This window comes from Watersipora subatra, chromosome 10, assembly GCF_963576615.1.
Source record: "Watersipora subatra chromosome 10, tzWatSuba1.1, whole genome shotgun sequence".
In the NCBI taxonomy this organism is placed as follows: domain Eukaryota; kingdom Metazoa; phylum Bryozoa; class Gymnolaemata; order Cheilostomatida; family Watersiporidae; genus Watersipora; species Watersipora subatra.
In genome coordinates this window covers 21,253,719-21,280,774 of record NC_088717.1, presented here as the reverse complement: position 1 = coordinate 21,280,774, position 27,056 = coordinate 21,253,719, and the positions used below count along the sequence as shown (strand labels likewise).

Sequence of the window (27,056 nt, the reverse complement as noted above, 5' to 3'; positions counted from 1 at the left end):
GATATAAAACAAAAATAAGTCTTAAAATTTAAAATGAAAGAAAAACTGAAAGCTCCAACAAATTGTAAAGCAGGACGCCGTCTATAATATTATTGTAGGTTAATTGCAAACAATAGATATCAACTGGTTGAGACATTTCTCAGCTTCTCAATGCATATTGAATAAAATATTTATTGCATCCAAAAGGTTAATGTCGCTATCCCAAAAGAAGAAGGCAAAATATATACCAACATTTGCTTTGCCAGTGAAAGGCTAAATTTATTTTCCCAAAATTCTGATGAGCCATTTGAAAAATACAGCGTTTGCCTCTATTCAAACGCCACCTCTATTCGACCGTTATTATAGATGAAGGGTTGAAAAATAGAGCCCTACGGCGTTCAATTAGAAGTTTTTTGGTATAAGTCAAGATGTTGATATATAAAAACTTCAATCAAGAAATTGAATAAAAACTTAGGCTTCATTGTTCATTTACTTTGTACCTTCCAGATGGAAGTGTAGGTGCAGCAACAAACGGATTTGGAAGTAGAGGCACTAGCAGATATGAGCATTGTAGCTTACTTTAACTTAGACTAGGTGATGTTTAAACTAATTTTGCTTGTGTAGTTTATTATTTTCTTATTTTTTGTGATTTATTTGTAATATTCATCATCTTCTCAGAATTGACTTACACAGCTGTAATGCTTTAAAATAAGTTGTAACAAATCATGTCTTAAATTACATTGTGTGCAGCCAAATAGTTGCTGGATCTTCATGTCATTGAAAATCCATGCACTGACGTAGTCAGTGTATGGGTTCGCTAAACTTTGTAAAAAGTTATTAGCATGCAAGTGTGATACACACAATGTTTCAAACCCTGGTATGGGCTCCATACTATGGAGTGCCATTTGTAAAATTTTGTGATATCCACACTATAAAAACATTTTTAGTATATCAGTTTACATGTTTAATATGTGAAGATTCATGTTTAGTATGCTAACTTACATATTTAGTATGCCAACTTACATGTTTAGTATGTGAATATTCGTGTTTAGTGTGTCAGTTCACATGTTTTATATGGCAAGGTTCATGTTTAGTATGCTAATTTACATGTTTAGTATGCGAAGATTGGTGTTTAGTGTGTCAAAATTCATGTTTGGTATGCTAACTTTAATGTTTTGTATCGCGAAACGCGCATGTTCGCTATTCCGCTGCGATCCTGTTTGATATGCCAATACGCATGTTTGTTATTCAACTTTTATTTTATTTGCGATCTCCTTTTTATTACATTTCGAAGAAATGCTCCTAAGTCAATCGCGCCCTTTTTTACATGTAGCCTGTGGCCCATCGACAATTAGTTGGCAAACTTGGAGAATTCCTCAATAACTATCTAACTTTTAATAACATCTAATAACTAACTTCCTCAATATATTATAAAAAAGTTCGTTGAAGAAATCTACGTCGTTGTTACTACAAAACAGAACAGTAACCTACAATACTCACTAGCTGTGATAAAAATCACATATAGAAAGTTGAGTCTTAATAGAATCTTGACTCTTACATTTTTTCAAAGTCAAGCAACTTTTGAATTTGAAAGAATTTTCTATTAAACGAGTGTGGCAAAGCTAGCTTCGGAGGTACGCAAGTGAGGAAATCTCGCTATAGTGTCTTCGCTTCCCAGGTTTATTGATGGAAATTCTCCACGTTTGCCAACTATTTATCGATGGGTTGCGGGCTACGTGTAAAACAGGCCGCGATTGACTTAGGAACATTTCTTCGAAATGTAATAAAAAGGAGATCGCATATAAAATAAAAGTTGAATAACAAAAATGCGTATTGGCATATCAAACAGGATCGCAGCGGAATAGCGAACATGTGCGTTTCGCAATACAAAACATTAAAGTTAGCATACCAAACATGAATTTTGACATACTAAACACCAATCTTCGCATACTAAACATGTAAATTAGCATACTAAACATGAACCTTGCCATATAAAACATGTGAACTGACATACTAAACACGAATTTTCACATACTAAACATGTAAGTTGGCATACTAAATATGTAAGTTAGCATACTAAACATGAATCTTCACATATTAAACATGTGAACTTATATACTAAAAAAGTTTTTATATTGTGGATATCACAAAATTTTACAAATGGCACTCCATACCATAGGCACCTACCGAGTTAATTTAAGAATAGTATTCGCAAATTTAGCGCATCAATCAATCGGTTACAACGGCTTTCCTTTTTCACAACTTTGTTGTAAAAGTGTCAACCAATAGATCTGGTCATGCAGCTAATTTAAATCATACATACCTCAGGCCTTTATAACGTTTTAAGTGAACACTGACAATGATGAGGGCATTAAAGTTTGATGTTTTGGCTTGTTTTTTTTAAGGTAATAACATATCAGTATTGCTACTATTTTTTTGGACTTCTATAAATCATTTTTTACATTAGTTAGGAATAAAAATAGTATGCAGTACTCAAAAACTGCATTGTCTCAACAATAGCTACGATGCCTACCACTTTTTCTCATGGAGCAACCCATTATTGACAAGCCCAAAATAGCTGGCATATGCAGTAAAGATGTTTTCCTTAGATACATTTTTGTACATCAAGGGTTTTATGTACAACTAGTAAATAATGTTCAGCATTTTATCAACCGATTGGTTACTGCCAATCTTAATTTTTGAAAATTGCTACTTTGAAATACCTTGTTTCTATAAAACAGGTATGTTTCTATAAAACAGGTATGTTTCTATAAAACAGGTATGTTTCTATAAAACAGGTATGTCTCTATAAAACAGGTAAGTTTCTGTAAAACAAGTATGTTTCTATAAAACAGGTATGTTTCTATAAAACAGGTATGTTTCTATAAAACAGGTATGTTTCTATAAAACAGGTATGTTTCTATAAAAAAGGTATGTTTCTATAAAACAGGTATGTTTCTATAAAACAGGTATGTTTCTATAAAACAGGTATGTTTCTATAAAACAGGTATGTTTCTATAAATCAGGTATGTTTCTATAAAACAGGTATGTTTCTATAAAGCAGGTATGTTTCTATAAAACAGGTATGTTTCTATAAAACAGGTGTGTTTCTATAAAACAGGTGTGTTTCTATAAAACGGGTATGTTTCTATAAAACGGGTATGTTTCTATAAAACAGGTATGTTTCTATAACATAGGTATGTTTCTATAAAACAGGTATGTTTCTATAAAGCAGGTATGTTTCTATAAAACAGGTATGTTTCTATAAAACAGGTATGTTTCTATAAAACAAGTATGTTTCTATAAAACAGGTATGTTTCTATAAAACAGGTATGTTTCTATAAAACAGGTATGTTTCTATAAAACAGGTATGTCTCTATAAAACAGGTAAGTTTCTGCAAAACAAGTATGTTTCTATAAAACAGGTATGTTTCTATAAAACAGGTATGTTTCTATAAAACAGGTATGTTTCTATAAAACAGGTATGTTTCTATAAAAAAGGTGTGTTTCTATAAAACAGGTATGTTTCTATAAAACAGGTATGTTTCTATAAAACAGGTATGTTTCTATAAAACAGGTATGTTTCTATAAAACAGGTATGTTTCTATAAAACAGGTATGTTTCTATAAAACAGGTATGTTTCTATAAAACAGGTATGTTTCTATAAAACAGGTGTGTTTCTATAAAACAGGTGTGTTTCTATAAAACAGGTATGTTTCTATAAAACAGGTATGTTTCTATAAAACAGGTATGTTTCTATAAAACAGGTATGTTTCTATAAAAAAGGTATGTTTCTATAAAACAGGTATGTTTCTATAAAACAGGTATGTTTCTATAAAGCAGGTATGTTTCTATAAAACAGGTATGTTTCTATAAAACAGGTATGTTTCTATAAAGCAGGTATGTTTCTATAAAACAGGTATGTTTCTATAAAACAGGTGTGTTTCTATAAAACAGGTGTGTTTCTATAAAACGGGTATGTTTCTATAAAACGGGTATGTTTCTATAAAACGGGTATGTTTCTATAAAACAGGTATGTTTCTATAAAACAGGTATGTTTCTATAAAGCAGGTATGTTTCTATAAAACAGGTATGTTTCTATAAAACAGGTGTGTTTCTATAAAACAGGTGTGTTTCTATAAAACGGGTATGTTTCTATAAAACGGGTATGTTTCTATAAAACAGGTATGTTTCTATAAAACAGGTATGTCTCTATAAAACAGGTAAGTTTCTGTAAAACAAGTATCTTTCTATAAAACAGGTATGTTTCTATAAAACAGGTATGTTTCTATAAAACAGGTATGTTTCTATAAAACAGGTATGTTTCTATAAAAAAGGTGTGTTTCTATAAAACAGGTATGTTTCTATAAAACAGGTATGTTTCTATAAAACAGGTATGTTTCTATAAAACAGGTGTGTTTCTATAAAACTGGTGTGTTTCTATAAAACAGGTATGTTTCTATAAAACAGGTATGTTTCTATAAAACAGGTATGTTTCTATAAAACAGGTATGTTTCTATAAAACAGGTATGTTTCTATAAAACAGGTATGTTTCTATAAAGCAGGTATGTTTCTATAAAACAGGTATGTTTCTATAAAACAGGTATGTTTCTATAAAACAGGTATGTTTCTATAAAACAGGTATGTTTCTATAAAACAGGTATGTTTCTATAAAAAAGGTGTGTTTCTATAAAACAGGTATGTTTCTATAAAACAGGTATGTTTCTATAAAACAGGTATGTTTCTATTAAACAGGTATGTTTCTATAAAACAGGTATGTTTCTATAAAACAGGTATGTTTCTATAAAACAGGTATGTTTCTATAAAACAGGTATGTTTCTATAAAACAGGTGTGTTTCTATAAAACAGGTGTGTTTCTATAAAAGAGGTATGTTTCTATAAAACAGGTATGTTTCTATAAAACAGGTATGTTTCTATAAAACAGGTATGTTTCTATAAAACAGGTATGTTTCTATAAAACAAGTATGTTTCTAAAAAGCAGGTATGTTTCTATAAAACAGGTATGTTTCTATAAAACAGGTATGTTTCTATAAAACAGGTATGTTTCTATAAAGCAGGTATGTTTCTATAAAATACCGACTTCCTTTTAGTTTTTTTAGTTGAGTGAAATTTTGTGTAAGCGTTACTTAATTTCTTCTGTCATAAAACATGAGTTTGTATCACACAGCTGTTGAAATATTTGTGGCAAGATCTTCAAGCTAAATTATCTCATATAGATACTACGTTGTTCGATTTTGTGAATCCGGTAGCAAAGTTTTGATATGTGGATCCATGATGCAACCTAAAAAGTCATCTATGGAAGATTCTATTGGAGATTGTTAAACTGCCCAAGTTTGTGTGACTGTTGAAAGGACTGGTTAGCTGAACACATTAATGCTTACCACACTAGAAGGCTACATATTTGCAAAAGATTAATCCGAATAAATATTTTTAAACAAATTGGTAGGAGTTATTTATAACTTATGCATCATATGAAGTTGAACAGGAAAACACCAGCAGTGTCTTTTGGCACTGGCTGCGTGCAATATATGTAAGTCATATTTCTCATTTCAGCTTGTTCTTCTGCTAATGTTCTCATTAGGTTAGTGCATTTTCTATGGCATTATTAATTCTGCAAACTTGAAATGCTAGGCAAAGAATTTGGAGGGTTGTCTTTGGTACCTGAAAGTCAAGCTACATGCACGGTATATTGCAGTTTCATCGTTTTAAAAGGCAGCCAAGCCTGTAACTAATCAGCTTATGATTATTTTTAATAAAATGTTTAAACGTTATGTCACAGGAATATGTTTCATTTTTAGCTAAATAGTTATAGTATAGATAATTATAGACTAGTATTGCTAGGATCTCATATATGGAATGTCAAAGAATGTATTTTTTACTTTACCTTTAGCGTCAATTGATGCATACGAAAGCTATAACGTTTAAAACTGTAAAATTAATTTATCTAACTTCTTCCCAATGCATACGGAAAATTGAGTACCTTTAAAGCTTATAATCTGGCAGAAGCATTTTTATCCATCAAATCCACCTTATCCGATGAAAGTATTTTTACTCATCATATCTTGTACTTTGAAAACCATTTAAAAAGATTGTGTTGATTTATGGTATTGTCTATTGAATTTACTGAGATGATTCTGCTTGAGAATACCATGGTAGGTTAATATTGGCCAAAGCATTTTTGCTAAACTGTGACATGGCTGCCTTGATAGCTAAATACTCCAATTCAATTATTTACTGCTCAACAACCAAATTTTGGCTTCTGATACAAATGCATTTTGTTTGGCTCTGTGTATTATTCTTTACAAAAGCTTTAATAATAAATATATCAGTTACTTCAAACCAACGTTTTCAAGTGTCAGATAATCAGCAACTTTTGGTAGGTAGGTAGTTAGGTAAGCATTTAGGTGGGCAGTTTGGTAGGTTGTTCAGATAGGTAGTTAGATAGTAGGTAGTTCAGATAGGTAGTTAGATAGTAGGTAGTTCAGATAGATAGTTAGATAGTAGGTAGTTCAGATAGGTAGTTAGATAGTAGGTAGTTCAGATAGGTAGTTTATATATAGGTAGTTCAGATAGGTAGTTAGATAGTGGGTAGTTCAGATAGGTAGTTTATATATAGGTAGTTCAGATAGGTAGTTAGATAGTGGGTAGTTCAGATAGGTAGTTAGATAGTAGGTAGTTCAGATAGGTAGTTAGATAGTAGGTAGTTCAGATAGGTAGTTAGATAGTAGGTAGTTCAGATAGATAGTTAGATAGTAGGTAGTTCAGATAGATAGTTAGATAGTAGGTAGTTCAGATAGGTAGTTAGATAGTAGGTAGTTCAGATAGGTAGTTCAGATAGTAGGTAGTTCAGATAGGTAGTTAGATAGTAGGTAGTTCAGATAGGTAGTTAGATAGTAGGTAGTTCAGATAGGTAGTTAGATAGTGGGTAGTTCAGATAGGTAGTTAGATAGTAGGTAGTTCAGATAGGTAGTTAGATAGTGGGTAGTTCAGATAGGTAGTTAGATAGTAGGTAGTTCAGATAGGTAGTTTATATATAGGTAGTTCAGATAGGTAGTTAGATAGTAGGTAGTTCAGATAGGTAGTTAGATAGTAGGTAGTTCAGATAGATAGTTAGATAGTAGGTAGTTCAGATAGATAGTTAGATAGTAGGTAGTTCAGATAGGTAGTTAGATAGTAGGTAGTTCAGATAGGTAGTTCAGATAGTAGGTAGTTCAGATAGGTAGTTAGATAGTAGGTAGTTCAGATAGGTAGTTAGATAGTAGGTAGTTCAGATAGGTAGTTCAGATAGTAGGTAGTTCAGATAGGTAGTTAGATAGTAGGTAGTTCAGATAGGTAGTTAGATAGTAGGTAGTTCAGATAGGTAGTTAGATAGTGGGTAGTTCAGATAGGTAGTTAGATAGTAGGTAGTTCAGATAGGTAGTTAGATAGTGGGTAGTTCAGATAGGTAGTTAGATAGTAGGTAGTTCAGATAGGTAGTTTATATATAGGTAGTTCAGATAGGTAGTTAGATAGTAGGTAGTTCAGATAGGTAGTTAGATAGTAGGTAGTTCAGATAGATAGTTAGATAGTAGGTAGTTCAGATAGATAGTTAGATAGTAGGTAGTTCAGATAGGTAGTTAGATAGTAGGTAGTTCAGATAGGTAGTTCAGATAGTAGGTAGTTCAGATAGGTAGTTAGATAGTAGGTAGTTCAGATAGATAGTTAGATAGTAGGTAGTTCAGATAGGTAGTTAGATAGTAGGTAGTTCAGATTGATAGTTAGATAGTAGGTAGTTCAGATAGGTAGTTAGATAGTAGGTAGTTCAGATAGGTAGTTTATATATAGGTAGTTCAGATAGGTAGTTAGATAGTGGGTAGTTCAGATAGGTAGTTAGATAGTAGGTAGTTCAGATAGGTAGTTAGATAGTAGGTAGTTCAGATAGGTAGTTAGATAGTAGGTAGTTCAGATAGGTAGTTTATATATAGGTAGTTCAGATAGGTAGTTAGATAGTAGGTAGTTCAGATAGGTAGTTAGATAGTAGGTAGTTCAGATAGATAGTTAGATAGTAGGTAGTTCAGATAGATAGTTAGATAGTAGGTAGTTCAGATAGGTAGTTAGATAGTAGGTAGTTCAGATAGATAGTTAGATAGTAGGTAGTTCAGATAGATAGTTAGATAGTAGGTAGTTCAGATAGGTAGTTAGATAGTAGGTAGTTCAGATAGGTAGTTCAGATAGTAGGTAGTTCAGATAGGTAGTTAGATAGTAGGTAATTCAGATAGGTAGTTAGATAGTAGGTAGTTCAGATAGGTAGTTAGATAGTGGGTAGTTCAGATAGGTAGTTAGATAGTAGGTAGTTCAGATAGGTAGTTAGATAGTAGGTAGTTCAGATAGGTAGTTAGATAGTAGGTAGTTCAGATAGGTAGTTAGATAGTAGGTAGTTCAGATAGGTAGTTAGATAGTAGGTATAGTTCAGATAGGTAGTTAGATAGTAGGTAGTTCAGATAGGTAGTTAGATAGTAGGTAGTTCAGATAGGTAGTTAGATAGTAGGTAGTTCAGATAGGTAGTTAGATAGTAGGTAGTTCAGATAGGTAGTTAGATAGTACGTAGTTCAGATAGGTAGTTAGATAGTAGGTAGTTCAGATAGGTAGTTAGATAGTAGGTAGTTCAGATAGGTAGTTAGATAGTAGGTAGTTCAGATAGGTAGTTAGATAGTAGGTAGTTCAGATAGGTAGTTAGATAGTAGGTAGTTCAGATAGATAGTTAGATAGTAGGTAGTTCAGATAGGTAGTTAGATAGTAGGTAGTTCAGATAGGTAGTTTATATATAGGTAGTTCAGATAGGTAGTTAGATAGTGGGTAGTTCAGATAGGTAGTTTATATATAGGTAGTTCAGATAGGTAGTTAGATAGTGGGTAGTTCAGATAGGTAGTTAGATAGTAGGTAGTTCAGATAGGTAGTTTATATATAGGTAGTTCAGATAGGTAGTTAGATAGTAGGTAGTTCAGATAGGTAGTTAGATAGTAGGTAGTTCAGATAGATAGTTAGATAGTAGGTAGTTCAGATAGATAGTTAGATAGTAGGTAGTTCAGATAGGTAGTTAGATAGTAGGTAGTTCAGATAGGTAGTTCAGATAGTAGGTAGTTCAGATAGATAGTTAGATAGTAGGTAGTTCAGATAGGTAGTTAGATAGTAGGTAGTTCAGATAGGTAGTTCAGATAGTAGGTAGTTCAGATAGGTAGTTAGATAGTAGGTAGTTCAGATAGGTAGTTAGATAGTAGGTAGTTCAGATAGGTAGTTAGATAGTGGGTAGTTCAGATAGGTAGTTAGATAGTAGGTAGTTCAGATAGGTAGTTAGATAGTAGGTAGTTCAGATAGGTAGTTAGATAGTAGGTAGTTCAGATAGGTAGTTAGATAGTAGGTAGTTCAGATAGGTAGTTAGATAGTAGGTAGTTCAGATAGGTAGTTAGATAGTAGGTAGTTCAGATAGGTAGTTAGATAGTAGGTAGTTCAGATAGGTAGTTAGATAGTGGGTAGTTCAGATAGGTAGTTAGATGGTAGGTAGTTCAGATAGGTAGTTAGATAGTGGGTAGTTCAGATAGGTAGTTAGATAGTAGGTAGTTCAGATAGGTAGTTAGATAGTAAGTAGTTCAGATAGGTAGTTAGATAGTAGGTAGTTAAGATAGGTAGTTAGATAGTAGGTAGTTCAGATAGGTAGTTAGATAGTAGGTAGTTCAGATAGGTAGTTAGATAGTGGGTAGTTTAGATAGGTAGTTAGATAGTAGGTAGTTCAGATAGGTAGTTAGATAGTAGGTAGTTCAGATAGGTAGTTAGATAGTAGGTAGTTCAGATAAGTAGTTAGATAGTGGGTAGTTTAGATAGGTAGTTAGATAGTAGGTAGTTTAGATAGGTAGTTATATAGTGGGTAGTTCAGATAGGTAGTTAGATAGTAGGTAGTTCAGATAGGTAGTTAGATAGTAAGTAGTTCAGATAGGTAGTTAGATAGTAGGTAGTTCAGATAGGTAGTTAGATAGTGGGTAGTTCAGATAGGTAGTTAGATAGTGGGTAGTTCAGATAGGTAGTTAGATAGTAGGTAGTTCAGATAGGTAGTTAGATAGTAGGTAGTTCAGATAGGTAGTTAGATAGTAGGTAGTTTAGATAGGTAGTTAGATAGTAGGTAGTTCAGATAGGTAGTTAGATAGTAGGTAGTTCAGATAGGTAGTTAGATAGTAGGTAGTTCAGATAGGTAGTTAGATAGTAGGTAGTTCAGATAAGTAGTTAGATAGTAGGTAGTTCAGATAGGTAGTTAGATAGTAGGTAGTTCAGATAGGTAGTTAGATAGTAGGTAGTTCAGATAGGTAGTTAGATAGTGGGTAGTTCAGATAGGTAGTTAGATAGTGGGTAGTTTAGATAGGTAGTTAGATAGTAGGTAGTTCAGATAGGTAGTTAGATAGTAGGTAGTTCAGATTGGTAGTTAGATAGTGGGTAGTTTAGATAGGTAGTTAGATAGTGGGTAGTTTAGATAGGTAGTTAGATAGTAGGTAGTTCAGATAGGTAGTTAGATAGTAGGTAGTTCAGATAGGTAGTTAGATAGTGGGTAGTTCAGATAGATAGTTAGATAGTAGGTAGTTCAGATAGGTAGTTAGATAGTAGGTAGTTCAGATTGGTAGTTAGATAGTGGGTAGTTTAGATAGGTAGTTAGATAGTGGGTAGTTTAGATAGGTAGTTAGATAGTAGGTAGTTCAGATAGGTAGTTAGATAGTAGGTAGTTCAGATAGGTAGTTAGATAGTAGGTAGTTTAGATAGGTAGTTAGATAGTAGGTAGTTCAGATAGGTAGTTAGATAGTAGGTAGTTCAGATAGGTAGTTAGATAGTAGGTAGTTCAGATAGGTAGTTAGATAGTAGGTAGTTCAGATAGGTAGTTAGATAGTAGGTAGTTCAGATAGGTAGTTAGATAGTAGGTAGTTCAGATAGGTAGTTAGATAGTAGGTAGTTCAGATAGGTAGTTAGATAGTGGGTAGTTCCGATAGGTAGTTAGATAGTGGGTAGTTCAGATAGGTAGTTAGATAGTAGGTAGTTCAGATAGGTAGTTAGATAGTGGGTAGTTCAGATAGGTAGTTAGATAGTAGGTAGTTCAGATAGGTAGTTAGATAGTAGGTAGTTCAGATAGGTAGTTAGATAGTAGGTAGTTCAGATTGGTAGTTGAGTAGGAAAGTAGGTAGTAGATAGGTACCACAAAACTGTTCTAAATTAGTTGGCATTTTATAAAAGGCAGAAATGGTTGTTACCAGCTACTGTGTTTAAAAACTAAACAAGTTTTATGTATTTTTATTTCATATCGGTACCAATTATTTATATAATACCAATTATACAGTTGTAATACTAGCAAGCTCCAATATGCAAAATTTTTAATCTGAAATTATCAGATTCGTTGAGCAGGAGTTGTAAACAAATCATGAGACTTCCTGAAGATCTTACATTTCAGAAATATGAAGTCCATAATATATACCTGATTCATGCCTTTTTCAACATCTGTTGAACATTTTGAGAAAAACTATAGTAAAAGCTTTGCTGGTTACAAGCCAAAACAGTTATCTGCTAGTCATACTCATGTGAAACATCATAACCATGTTAGCCTGGTGTCTTCATACCAAACAATACCTAAAGCGTTGATAATAATAGAGTTCATGCTCTTCAATCATCTCCCCTTCATAATTTCATAATACAACCAATCAGTGAATTCTATAACATCTGATGCTCAAGGCAAAGATATTTTCAATAGACAAAGCTAGCTATTATATTGAAGTATCATTCCAAATAGTGAAGTTAGCTGATACTTACTAAAATGATGAAGAACATGCAGCGCAACAGTGAGCCTTGTAGCAGCGCAGAGACTTCCCTACAGGCACCAAATAATTTGTCTGAAGATGTGGAAAAGAAAATTGAACAGGCACTTGCCAAAACTATTGAGCCACTTGATGGAGGTAATCATCTATTAAAATAGCTCGTTGTTGACAATCTTTATTAATGGATTAGTGGGAAGATATCATAAGTTAGGAATTTTTAAAAATTTAGCTCTGGCATGTTTTGAATTTGATTGTTTCAGATTGATCAAGGCTAACAACAGGACTTCTTGAGAAACTTTTGTACATATATAAATGTTTTGGTGAATAATCGTGTTTTGATGCCAGTAGAAAGTGAATACTTAGATTTCTTCGCTTCACAAAATGGCTGGTTGCATTGGAAAAACTCTCATTGAGTTTACTATAAACCTTACATTTTTTCTTCTATGTTCAAAATCGTGTTGAGATAAATCTTTTGTCACCAATAATAGCATATACTATAAAAACATTCAAAGTAGTTTTATCAAGCCCAATCATATTGATGATGGTGGCATGACTCTTGGTTCAGGTTAGCTGCTAATTGGCATGTAAGGTTTGAGGAAATGCTCCTTTTAAGCCTTACCACGGATAACAAGGTTTATATGTGAGATCCATCTGTTTTTATAATCAGCATTTTGGGTTAGGATATTATCGGCTACATGTTTGTCAAAAGGAATTAATAGATTGTGCTGTAGCTTTCTCAAATTTTAATCAAAAAACATTGTTGACAAGCTTAAAAGACCCTAATAGTATTTATGCTGTTCACTACTTATTGCGTTTTGAAAATGTGCATTTCACATATTAAAATACTAGAAATTCCCCTGTCATTTAGCCCACGACCTGAAAATGAAATAATTGACAATAAAAAAAATAGTAGTGCTAGTTGTTGAAAAATTAGTTGTCAGCAGGAATTGACAGAGTATAGTGTAAATATTTTTCATTACATCCAGTACGTGTGAGCTGTGATATGTTGTTGTCAAGTCTGCCTAGAAAGTTGTTACGAAGTTCTTGAAAGTCAGGACAATCTAAAGATTGAAAATGAGGAATAAGATGAAGGGGGCAGCAAAAGGAGGAGCAATATTGTTTTTGCAATGTTTTCGTGGTCAATGATGTCCATAAAATCATGATCATCATCTGGAAATAAAGAGGCTGCCAAGTCCATGTCAGCTACATCGCCTACAACATCTACTAAAGAGTTCTCTCAATCAGAAGAGTTGTTGTTATTAATTTGAGTAGCGTGTTGTTGAACCTTAGCATTTGATGTTGATGATAGCGGTGAAGACCTTCTATATTTATCATTCTATTGAGCTGTAATAATTGAGAGACATGTGGACGGCCACTGCGTCGGCCACGATGTGGTGTTCTGGGAAGTTGTATGTCCATGGTAGTTGTCAAGTTGTTTTGAAATTAAATTCAAAAAGTCAATTATGCAAAGCAAAAGGATGTAGAAAATCACACATCATTTAGTACTATTTCAAACCTATGTTTTACAACAATAAAATAAATATTAATTAAGGCTGTAGGCCTAACCTACTGTGATGTATGTAATTTAACAACAGCAATAAGGAAATATGTTTATTATAACTCTTAAATGCAATATTACAAGTAAAATAGCAAGCTGCTGTGTAATATACACAGTTTCAAAGTTGGTTGTGTTGAATGTAGAATGGTTTTGATAGTGATCTTTAACAGAAAGCAAGTATGAGCGTTAACGCGTCCGGAGCTTTTTCTGCAAACCAGAACAAAATAATAAAATGTTTTCGTCATAAAGGGGCATTGTAATTTGGCCCTAGCTTGTACATAAGACGTAAAGAATTTTGGCTAACGTTTTAAATAACTTAATGAAACCTTCGGTAATTGGACAAAGAAACATAGGCTGATAAACTGTGTACCATAATTTCGTACCTGTAAATCAGTATACGCCTCAAACGGTCTACGTTTATTACAGAACTCTTTGAATAAATTTGAATCATTATTCTTATGATTAAATCTTATAATAATTTTATAAAATCGAATAATTATTCTTATGATTAAATCTTATAATAATTTTATAAAATCGAATAATTATTCTTATAATTAAATATTTTTGCAAGATATTAAAAATGGAAAAATATTCAAAACCTTCAGCAATTGAACAATGCCATAGACTGGTGAAATGAGCAGGTTTTTCTCGTGAAATGCGCACTGCTTAATAGTTCTACTATCTGTCGAACGGCTTATTGACATATCGTTGGCCGGTCTTAATTATGATTAGAAAAAGCTTTTCAAGTGTTTTATTGCGATTTCAGGCTAAATTAATCTGTTTATTTGTGTATAATCTGATCAGATAGGTAAGGTTTAGGATATTGTTTACAAATAATAAAAACCTGGTAACATATTTAAATAGGTTTATATGTGTTTTGTATCCGTGTTATTGTATGTGTTAGTATACTTATACAACTCCATTGAAAAATGGTTAAATTTGTTTATGAGATTTTGGTACAAAGGTTTGCGACGGTGTTAATGAATAATTTCCGTGAGTTGTGTGCACATAAGCATTTATCATAAATCTCCCAAACAATCGCTTCGCTCGTGTTTGGTCGTGGGATTAAAGGTTGGCTTGTGACTTTATTTAAACTGACAGTAAAAAGATTAGTTGCATTAATGAGCACCTCAGGAAAAGTAGACACTAAGGGATTAAGAAATGAATTTTACGGATAAGATTTTTTGAGAAACCACAATGAATGTTGGCGCATGATTAATTTGTTTGCCTCGGTGAAACAGAACATTACTTTGGTTTTTCTATTGCCCATTATAAATCGCTATTGAACAGTGAAAGTGATTAGTGACTGGTATATTCACTTCCATTAGTGAGCGTGCAATAAGAAACCAAGTCAATCTGTTATGGAATCGTTCAACTTTTACATATTGCGTGCGTATGTGTAAGCGTGTGGGCGCGCATGAGTGCTCGTGCATGCATGCATTTAGCTTATTGGTAATAATGGAAATTAATAAAAATGCAAACATGAAGCAAAAGGGACTGTCTAATAGTTTGAGACCAGCTGAAGGACAGCCTGACACAACAGACACAAGTCATGAGTGAGCATCAGTAGCACCACCATCCATGGCACCATATTGCTTCAACTTAGTAATTAAAGCTGCATGTACACTCACCAATTATAAACTCTTCAATTTTAGTAGAGTTCTATGCTGACCATACTGAAGTGATTTGCTTAATTTGTGTTGTGAGTCATGGGCTGTATTAGAATACCCTCCAGAAAATCAGTGTGGTTGCAATAGACTGGAACTTATCATTACAAGTTTTTCAAATTCCTAACTTTGTCATCAATATTTTTGTAAACTGTACAATATTGTGGCGGACGTTACATTTACTTTATTTACTCCTATATGCCTTATACTGTCTTCTCCTTTTAAATATCGTGATTCGTCTCCCCCTGTCTGTTGTATATGCTCCTTTCTTATTACTCTGTAAGTTTTTAATCAGCGACGCCAATAATAATTTAATCAAACTTATACTTCTTTTTATATTATTATTATATTCAGTTTCGACCGTGTGCTATGTTTTTACTTGTTTTTGTACATATCCACCTTCTTTTTATATGGTAGTAAATTGGGTGACTTGGCAAGATGGGCCAGGCTCCCAGTGGAGTTGTGAATGCCTCTGTTGTACATTGATTGTGGCGCTTACAGTCAAATACAAACTTATTCACTTTGAACTCATACACTCTTTCTCTGCCTGAAACAGGGGTGGATTGCAGTAGCCAGTTAAGGGAAGGCGCTTGACCTTAACAATATTACCATTTATAAGAGACTCATGGATAATCGGATTTGACCTCAAGAATGTCATGGAAAAGTAGCTAATTCTAATAACAACTATAGTCATTAGTAAAATTGCAATAATGCATGTATATATTTGAGTTCATTACAATCAAAATGAATTTTATAGATATGAATTTATATTTTTGTGTTTAGTTGAGTAAAAGATGCATAATAACAATGCAATAAAAAGAAATAGCAGTAGTTATTTCTGGTAGCATTATTAAAGTCAGGCTACTTCCTGCGTAGTTCAGCGTTTTGATATGGCATTGTTCAGGTAAAATAACTTTTCTGAATATTAAGTTAACTAAAACAATAATAAACCTTTGAGCGTTCGGTAAGAAATTTCATCAATCAAAAATACTGCTGCTAAATGTACTTTGATGTTAAACATTTTGTTGTTAGTGATAAGATGGAACTACTACTAAGAGTGCTGGAGTTGGTCTGACTTTGGATCATCTACTGCTTATGGATGAGAATTACTGCTGTAAACAATAGCTATTGATAAGACATCTTTAAAATCATAAATGATGCTTACAATTCTATTTATACTCGGAAATACGATTTTTTTAAACACATCCGCCACTCAACAGGTTTCATCAGAAAAACTTGTTTTTCGTTTTTATAGAGATTTTACTAAAATGAAAACTTTGATTTTTTCTGTGGAACAATTAAAAAGCTAACCAATAGAAGAAGATTTGCTGTTGCTTTGTCATTCTCCGATGTCATTGAAAGCTAAAATCTTTCTAGCAGCCCTAGATGCAAAATGCTGCATTAGGCATTGCACAGCCATTTTTTGCCATTTTTAAATAGCCTGAGATGAATAGAATCTATTCATCTCAGGCTATGTGAAAATATCCGTTATATCTGATGATTACCTACATGTATATCTAATACAGGTAATCATCGTGTTATAAAAATGCTCTAATGGTGAGAATGTAGACCTGAGAGGCAGTAGGTAGGCAGTTGAGAGAGACCTGGCAGTTCTTGTGCTGTGTTATCTCATGATCTGACCGGGTAGACCTGATGCGGTAGGTGCCTAAGGTGACAAACCATAATGAACTTTGCTACTAATAGAAACAGTTGTGCAATCTGCTTGGATATAATTGGCAACAGCTTTGTGAGGATGCTTGACTAGCCTTCCTGTTTATCCTGTTCAGAATGTCTAGCAATATACCCTTTTATCACAATCCTAAAATATCGCGCTTTCACTCATCCCAGAATGTATTTTTAACGATTTAACCCCATAATCTATTTTTGGAAATAACTGCAAAAATTTAATAGCATTGTGAGATTGTTTTTCTAAATTGGTTTAGCATATCGTTATATTTGCTTAATATGTTGTGTAAGCTTTCCTGTTGTATCTTTTCTGTCAACTCCTCTTTAATGTTCAAAGGCAGCTCTATGTGTGGTAGGTACGGCTAACAACAATGTACACCGGAACACATCAATTGTGTTATGACGGGATTTGGGTGTTTTCAGTTACTCTAACTAACAAGAGAGAGTGAGGGAATTAGTAACACGAGCGAACTAGCCACACAATCCCATATAACAAGGATTATTAATAATTGCACTCACTTAGAGCAAGAGTTTTAATTGTTTATCATTTTTTTTCCTAAAAAACTATTAATATTAGTTTTTAATAGAAGAGACGCGTAAATGGATGATTATTACATGTTTGAAGTTGTTACTAAAAACTTATTTAAACAAAAGTATACAGGAATCTGTAATACCTGATTGAAGTGAGCGCGCACGGCGAGTTGGTCACTCCTTCTGGGATGTACGCAACCTACCACGACAAGCGTGGATTTTTGGTTGTGTTGATTCAGTCAGCAGAAAAATCTCACATGTCTATCCACCAAGAATCCGAGAGAGAGAAGCCACGCCACGTAGATAGCAAAATCTGATCTCCCTAAGCTCCAGAAAGTGTAGACAGGATCACTTGCTGTTTACAGTCAAGGGAGGGACGGTTACCAGGAAGTTATCCCACTAAAAGAGAGTTTGGGCTATAGTTTATGACCCAGACCTGCTGGTACAAATCTATTGGCTAAGGAAAAATTGTGCCACCCTTGGGCTAATTCAAACGGCATTTGCGATGCAATACGATAGGCGCCTATACCGAAGTACAGCTCAAGCCATGAGAAGCAACCCAGCACAGGGCGTCAGAAGTTATTCAAAGTAAGATGAAAACTCCAAGTCTTAATCGGTAGTTAAAAACTGCCGACACTGGATATAACAATTGGCTGATGTGCCATGCATAGCATATTCACCTCTAAACTTGCAGTAGTATTTAACCATCTTCTACGCATCTCTTTGGTCAACGCTTGACTCAGAGGCTGATCACGTTGACACAATTGTTCAACTGTTTCCATATGTTTACTACACTACATGATATTATATTACAAATGGTAATCATTGACATAACATTAGCTGACACATGATGGGTTGATGTTAATAGAAACATTGCCATCCATGTGTGATCATATGTATTTAATTTCATGGAGCAGCTTTGCAGATGCAGGCAATTCTATCGAATTTATTGTACGCGTGCTGCTTATGACTGCTTATTTTCATATTTGTTTAATAATCACAGCCACGTGTTTATATACATTGTAAAATCCAAAACTGTTTTTAAAAACACAAAATGACAACTGAAGAACTCTCTATGTTGAAAGGTCTGTATCAAACAGTTATTTCTTGTGAAAACACCAATCAATTAAAATGAGTCATATTAATGCCTTTTCCATTAATTTCAGAAACATTTTAGATGCTTACAAAAACAGTTTTAATTGAAGGACATAAATTCTCATCTTTTAAAATGCTTAGACAATTTTGAATACGCTAAGCTTATACTTATAAACAAAGAAAAACTATTTTTTAAAAACTCATGGCATAATTGTCTTATTTTATGATGAAACAAATATAAATTAAAAAAGCATTAATATATATAATTGCTTTATATAATTTGAAGGACAAATCAAAGTGAATTGGCTAGCTAGTTAAGTAAGACAAATTAGAGTACTTGGCTACTTTATCAAAATTAAGGCTGATCTGAAAAGATCACTTCACCTGTTTCTTATAATGAAATTTATAAACAAACAAACGAATATTGAAAAATATTCTGTTGAATGCAAAAACTAGTGACGATATAGCGCGGTGATGTTGAAATTGTTAGGAAAATTGTATCTGATAGTTTAATTTTGTGATTTGCGTCCTTATCAATTTGCTATTTGTGTGAATGCCTGAGATACTTTAGCTTTTTGGTTGGTATGACTTATACAAGTTAGCCAACACTGATTCTTGTCAATCACCAAAGCTATCACCCTCAACATTTTCAGCTGTGCAGATTTTAAACAGTACTTACGATGCAGCAGGGGTTTCATTTTGATTAATTTATTAATTTGTTTAAGTGTACTTTGAACTAATTTTTGTTAAATAGACTTTGTTGAAATACCTCTAAATATATTTATTAAAATTGTTAAAGCCTTTTTTAACCATATAAAATATATTTCGAGTTGTTCTTTTATCGGGTGCACAACTCTGTCATCAACCAATGATCATCTAGCACAAATGATCTCAACTACTATAGAAAATATCCTTGATAAGCATGCTAAAAATGTTTAGCTTTAAAGTATTCAATATTAACCTAAAATTGTCATTTCCATGATCCATTCACACAGTCAAATGTCATAAGCTTCACATTTGAACTAGGAAGCATGTGGTCAATGTCGCAGAATTTCTGTAATTTGAAATAAAGTTGTCAACAAAATTAAAAGAATATCTTTTAACTTCAAACAAAGCCTAGTCGTTATATTATGCTATCAGTGAACTATAATAACAATAGCTTGTATATCATTTAAGAATTATTATCACATACTAACACTTTTAGAACTGTAGATATTTTGCTATTGCTATTTATCATTACTTTGTGAAGTTGCATTCATTGACTGAAACTGATCAAACTTCATAGTGCTGTAGAACTATTAGTTAGAAAAAATGAATTTCTTGGAATAATCATTACCGTTCATGTATTTCATTGCCTTTATACAAAAGTATTTCATAACCTGATGTAGGTAGGTGTTTCATAGCTCTAGGTATGTATGTGTTCTATAGCCGTATGTATGTGTTTCATAACCGTATGTATGTAGTTTAATGCACAACCCTTCTTGAACTCATTTATTACCATTATACCTTTTTTCTGAAGTTTAAATGTAATAGCCATAGTTAAAGCTTGGTATGTTTTGCCATAAAGGGTTCTTGTCACAGCAAATATTTTTCTTCATGAAAAGAATAAAGAACTTATTAAAATTCCAGCCTTTACTTTCAGTGTTGAATATTCTACAAAATATTACCCTGATGATGGCAAAGTGATTTTACTGCAAAAATCTTATGGCGAGAATTTGCACCTATTGCAGTAAAAGTCTTTAAGCATCTGTCATTCTGATTTCACTTTAAACTCAATATTATTTGAGGGCCAATTGCAAGTGCATTGATAAATATGTACAGCTGTCGTATAGTCACTCTGGTTGGTGCCTTATTGAACTGTTGGATTTCTCATCAGTTCTTTTACACCCACATGAGTCGCGAGTCTACCCCGGACGTGGGACGGCCTGAGGAACCGACCCTGCCCAACCGCAGAAAAGATGGCTCCCAGGTCTCTCGGAAGATGCCTTGGAAGACACCACTAGGGTGCAAGCCTTCAGCTACCCTCACTCCACAAGCTAATTACTCCCAGGAAAAGTGGAGGGGCGGCCCATCCAGTTTCTTTTAAACACAGGATTCACCATAAACTTGATCAATAAGCAGGTCTTTGACCGATTGCCAGGAGCCGAATGAGACCAACTCGAGGAGAGTGACAGCCATTGACTTTTGGCTGACGAAACACGGCTCCCCTTCTATGGGATAATCCATCTGACCATCCGTCTGCGGAATGTAAAGAAAGAGGAAGTCTTTGCGGTTAGCCATCTGAGCGAGGATTCCATACTCGGAATGCCATTTTCCACGGCCCATCAGTGCTCTCTCGAATTTGAGAAACTGGTGGTCCAAGTGGATGGCAGACAGCTAGTTTGCATAGACCGACATGGGCGGCTGCTACAGAGCAAGGCACAGGTAATAAGGGGGTAGTGGTTCCCGCCCGAACAGAGATGGCAATACACTGTCACATCACTACGCGAAATTACTGCCCCATGGGACCGATCGAAGGATTTCCTGATAGACCTCCAGTAGCAAGTAGCCTGAATCAGCCGGGACCCAAGAGACCGGTCATCACCTGCTGCATGAATGCTGCGGAGTGGCCATTGACTTTCCGGTCCGGAGCCACTATCGGCACTTACACGGGAGTGGAGAACCCGCAGATCGAAAAGGAGTATCCCTTACTGTGTGACGACGATCCGACTTCAATCAATGGGATGCCGGCTAACCTTGAAGAACTGTTCAGGGCGGCCCAGCCGAACTGTGAAGGTACGGGTCAAACAGCGAGGTCGGCCTCCTTTCTGAGTCGATATGCCACTGTGTTCAGTAGAGGTGACGACAACGTAGGAAGGACCACTAAAGTAGAACATTCCATTCCATTTAAGGAGGGCACCCGGCCAATCCAGCAACCCTCCCACAGACTCAAACCCGAGAAGGAAGCCGAGGCCAAAAGGCAGGTCCTAGATCTGCTCAAGTGGGGACTGATCGAGCCAGCTGGAGGAGCTTGGAGCTCCCCCGTGGTGTTGGTCCGGAAGAAGGACGGGAAGTTGCCCTTCTGCATTGACTACCAGCGTCTAAACGCCATCACCGAGCAAGACGCTTACTTTCTACTCAGGATCGACGACAGTCTGGATGCTTTGTCCAGCAGCCGCTAATTCAGCACGCTCGACCTGGTGAGCGGGTACTGGCAGGTACCCCTGGAGGCAAAGGCGCAGGAGAAGTCGGCCTTCTCGATGCGGTCCAGAATATGGAAATGGAAGGTGTTGCCTTTCGGACTTACATTCGCCCTTGCCACCTTCCAAAGACTCATGGAACGTGTGCTACAGGGCCTCCATTAGATAATGCTGCTGCTGTATCTAGATGATATTATAGTTATCGCCCCGGACTTTGATATGCATCTGCATTGGCTAGAGGAGGTCTTCCAGAGACTACACAAAGCCGGACTGAAGTTGAAGCCGTTCAAGTGCAAACAATTGCAACCCAAGTCCGCTATCTGGGCCACATAGTAAGGCAAGAGGAAGTGTCTACAGACACGGACAAGGTGAAGGCAGTCACAGAATTGCCGAGCCCGCGCGGAGTGAAAGAACTCCAAGGATTCCTTGGGACGGTCGGCTTCTACCAACAGTATATTCCAGAGTTTGCCACTAGGGCGCATCCCTTGCTCCGACTGACTGCAAAAGGGGAGCCCTGGAGATGGAAAGAAGGAGAACAGATCGCCTTCAACGCACTGAAGGATAGTATCAGCACCGCCCCAATCTTGGGCTACCCAGATCCCCAGAGGCAATACATCCTGGACACAGACACCAGCGGATGTGGAGTGGGGCCATGCTGTCCTAAGTACAGAAGGGCTGCGAGAGAGTCATTACCTACTACAGCAAAACCTTCACCCCATCGGAATGCTATTACTGTGTCACTCGGTAAGAGCTGCTTGCGGTGGTAAAGGCAGTGAAGCACTTTCGGCCATATTTGTATGGCCAGGAGTTCCTCCTATGGACCGACCACGGGTCACTCTGGTGGCTATGCAGGAGGAGGGAACCCTCAAACCAGGTAGCGCGGAGGCTAGAGATCCTGGCTGAGTTCTGCTATGTCCTGGAGCAACAGTCAGGGACTTGCCACGGGAATGCAGATGGGTTCTCGCAGGCAGACCTGCAAGGACTGCCAGCAATGCCCGAGCATTAAGCAGAGGGACGGGGGTCCTTCACAAAAAGAGTTGGCAAGGAAACAAGGGCCGTTAGCCACATGGGTACCGACCAGTTGCCTGGATGGGACTCCCGCTCTCAACAAGGCGGGATTGACCCTGGGCAACGTCGCATACCCCGGAAGGCCGGCCGGCAACTCGCGCAAGACTCCCGCCTCTACAGTGGCCGAATTGAACCTGGGTGCCGGAGGTTCCTCCGAGGGGTTATCAGCCACACAAGGGATAACAGGACCAAAATGCGAGCTGGCAAAGACACAGGCCGACGGACAAGGACCCGTGGCCATCATGTATCGTGCCATCGCCACAGGGGAAAAGGTGCCAGCGAAACACCTGGAAGTCAAGAGCAGAGAGCTGGATATCCTGCATCACATGCGAGGCTCTCTGCCCATACGACAGGATGGTGTGCTGAAAGCATGCGTGGCCCCGCAGGGCCACGCCAGATAGTGCGCCATCTGCCCCCTGGCCATGCAGAAGACCATGGTGTGGCAAACACATGGCCTTGCTCTTTCTGGGGTGGGAAAAATGATAAGCCGCCTCCAGCTGACTTGGTACTGGCCCGGACTGACGGCCACAGTCAGACGGCTCATCAAGAGTTGAACGGTAGGCCAGGCCGCAAAGCATAGAGGGAAAAAAGCGGCCGGAGGAAAAAGAAGGCTCTACGCCAAATGACCCTGGCAGAAAGTGGCCCTGGACCTGGTTGGGTCATTTCCAGTCAAGCCTAGGGGGAACAAATGGGCGCTGGTTCTCACCGACCACTTCACCCGATGGCAGGACGCACTGGCACTACCTGACGCCACGTTTTCTGCTACCTGAAGTTACTCAAGCAGATCCACACGGACCAGAGGGCGCAGTTTGTGAGCCAACTGATGGTCGAATTGTGCCAACTCTGGAATGTGGGAAAACATGTACAACTCCTTATCACCCACAGGCCAATAGAATCATTGAATGGAACAATCGGGGACTCTGGGAATCCTTGAGGGCACTACTTTTGACCCGGGGACAGAATGAGTTGGACCCACTGCTTCCCTAACTGGTGAGGGTATACCGAGGCACCCCTCACTCTGCAACCGGAGAAACTGCCAACATGTTGATGTTGGGACGGGAGCTGAAGTTGCCGTACCAGCTGGAAAGCCACCCACCACCGACTGAGTTCTTTCCTGCCCATGAGCACGCCCTTAAAGTGCAGCGGAGGCTGCAGAAAGTACACGAGTCACTATGACAGAGTCAGATGGAGGTGAGACAGGAGGACCAGAATGAGCCACTACCGTTTGCCCAAGGCGACTGGTTATGGCTCACGAATAAACGCTGAAGAGGGGGGAAAATCCCAAGCTGCAGGAAATGTTCGTGGGACCATACCAGGTCCTGAAGGCCTGGGGAAACCACACATATATCTGGTGGAACGACATGGCTAGTCTTCTATTCAGAGCAAAGGAAGGCTGAAACTTTATCATGCCCGACCAGAAAGATTGGGGCAAGCTCCAGCCACCTTGGAGCCAAGGAGGTGTCCTAACATGAAAGGAACTCGACCCAGCAGGCTGGAGAGGAGGCAGGAGGAGGTCAGAATAGACCCTGTACCTATAATGCCACTCCCCAGCTGAGACATGTTGCTACTAAAAGCTGCAGAAAAATGAGGGCAGGAGATAACTCCAGGAGAAAATCTTACTGGACCGAAGGAAGAAGAAAGCCAAAGATGCGCTCCAAAGAAATCAATCTGGACACACGGGAAAAAGTTCCAGGAAAACTTGAAGCAGACCCGGTAGAGACCAAAGGGACCACAACACCAGATCCCATCAACCCCGCAATCCAATCAACCGGTCCGGCACAATCCGAGGCCAGCCCGGACAACTAGAAAGCCAGAGCGGTACAGAGATGTTGTATGTTATTTTATGAAATTGCCGGAAAACGGTCTGGAGGTCATGTGGGAAAGTTGTGAAACGGTTCTCATGGGCACAACTAAGGCTTTTGTTTTAAAGCACTCGTTTTCTCTGGATGACATCAGAGCGCTGGAAAAGATGGATAGCAAAGGCAACACATCACTACAGGACTTACTGACTTCGGTCATAATTAGCTTGAAAGAAGCTGGAGAAGGAATGGAGAGGCCAACACTGGCAAACGTGGTGGCCTACAAGGGAGAAAACACGGAACTGGATATGACACGACAACCGGACTCTGCTGCTTTAAGAATTACCAAAGAAGGAGCAGAGGCGTTGTTAGATGCAACCCTAACTGAGGAGAGAGTAAATGATCTACTCAACGAGGCCATGCCAGAAGAGGTGGAAGAGGAGTGCCAAGTGGATGCTGTGTGCACTAAGAGGAGACTAGTTAGCCTCCTCTCACCGGAGTTGTCCTCTTCTCCACCGGCTGTTACCGTTAGAGAAAGCACGCCCGTAAGAGGACCGGAGCCAGAGGAAACCAAGCCGTGAAAGAAGACGATAGTAAGGACTATCAAATACCTGTTTTCCCGGACAGTCTCACGAACAGAGGAACAGGTGAAGGATGGGAGTTGCCGGATCTGCTAGTTTACAACCAGCACCCGACAGATCCACTTTCATGTGCTACAACACTACGCCGTCTTTGTGTGCCCCTGTGACTGGCAGCACATGTCGAGAGACCAAATGCTATTACACCACGCTACTCACCAACAGGGAGGAATGGAGCCGGTGGTGTATGTGGTCGACCAGGACTCCTGGGAGCAGTTCTGTCAAGAGAACAGGCAGGGATCTCTGACAATGGCTGCCTGCACTCCCACTACTAGAGGAAGGAGGCGGCTTAGCCTGCAAAGAGCAGTCCAGCAGGCCAGGACTCAGCTGTGCCCCCAGCCAGAGTCTGCCCGGCCTCGACCAGGAGGAGCCGGACGGCCTTGGATCACGCCGGGTCACGCATGCTGGCGGAGATAGTGGGACAGACTCCAGCTAGCCAGACCCTTCTGCAGACCCAGCGCAGCCAGGCCCAGTTGTTAGCACAAGACGCCAGGAGTAGACGAGGGCTGCCGAGACAACATATACTGTCTTACAGCAGGGACACTTGGAGGGCTGAGAGCGCCAGCTACTGCTGAAGGAAGTGGAGCGCCTCCGCTATGGAGCCCATTAGCATGAAGCCCTGGCCCAACTGGTGCTCCCTCAAGACATAAATCGGGGACCTTAGTCACCAATGGGGGAGTGTGTGGTGGATGGCGTCCCCTTATGTTTAGCCAAGCCAGAGCCAAGCCGATCCAGAGCCGTGCCAAGTGAAGACCGAGCCGGGCCGAGCCGTGCCGGGCCGAGCCGTGCCGGGTCCAGCCAAATGGAACGGAGGCGGAGCTTACTAGCTATATAAGCTCGAACATTTGTGTAGAAGAGCAGAGCTGTTCTGGGCCTGTTCATTGCCTGTTACTTTAGCATTATTGTACAACTTATGAACTAAGCAGAAATATATGTATAAACTCATGCACAGTGTCTTGTACTAGTGGAGAAAATGTGAAGGTCGCACAAAACCTTTGCACATAGCCCATTACCTTCATCAGGCTCAATATCCAGCACAAGCGGGGCAAAAGACACAAGCTCGATGTGGCAACTTCACTGGCAATTTTAAATCACTAATCGATTTTTCTCTGCTCAAAGACTGGGCTTTCATTTTATTTTTGTTGTCAAACTTTTTTACAAGCTTTTTACAAGCATATCAGCAGTGGCAAGGCAGCATTTCTCATTTCCATGGTAGGTATCGCAAACACGGTTGGCAGAATCATGTTCGGGTTTATAGCGGACTTGAGCAGAGAAAAGCGCTATTGACTCTACATCTACAACACAGGAATAGTCATTGCTGGCTTGGCTACTGCCTTCAGCTCTGGAAGTAGTCAAGCGTCCCAAATCATCTACTCCATTGTCTTTGGCGTTTTTATCGGTGAGTCCGCAACTACGTAATGTAATGAGATTCCTATAATAGCTTGAATCAAAGAATCTTTGGAGCAACTAGATTCTGTGTCAGTGTCAATCTACTGATGAAAAACAATTGCACTGTTTAAAATACTTTGTGTGAGTATTTTTATGAAATCCTAAGTATTTCCCTATTAACACATCAAAGTTTGATGTTTGGGTAAGTGCAATTGTTACTAATCCTTAAATTATGCTAATGAGTGTAGACCTGGCTGCTGATCATTGCAACTATTATCATTATGCTATTGTATCGTTAAAAATTCTGCCAGTTCGATGTGGGTTTATTTTTTTGTTTTAATCTTACCAAAGTTGTTTTGATATCTCAAAATATTTGCATGCTGACCTTCTTACTTGAGCTGTTCCAAAACTATGAGAACATTTTATTTTTTCTATTTTTCCCTATCAAGTCTTTTTATGATATTTTTTGAAAGTAGGTAATCAACAGCATTTAAATGACTTATCATATTAAAAGCAGACCTACCAAGGCATATTTAAGAATGGTTAGCTAAAATATTTTATTTAGCGATAAAATAGTTTTTGGTCTGTTTTTTCAAAAACTTTTTTGGATGGTTAATGTATCAG

At 37.6% G+C, this 27,056-nt stretch overlaps 1 pseudogene; it reads left to right on the top strand.

The window, feature by feature from the left end:
• Positions 1-27,056, top strand: part of LOC137406865 (monocarboxylate transporter 12-like) — a 207,621-nt pseudogene that overhangs the window by 178,038 nt on the left and 2,527 nt on the right.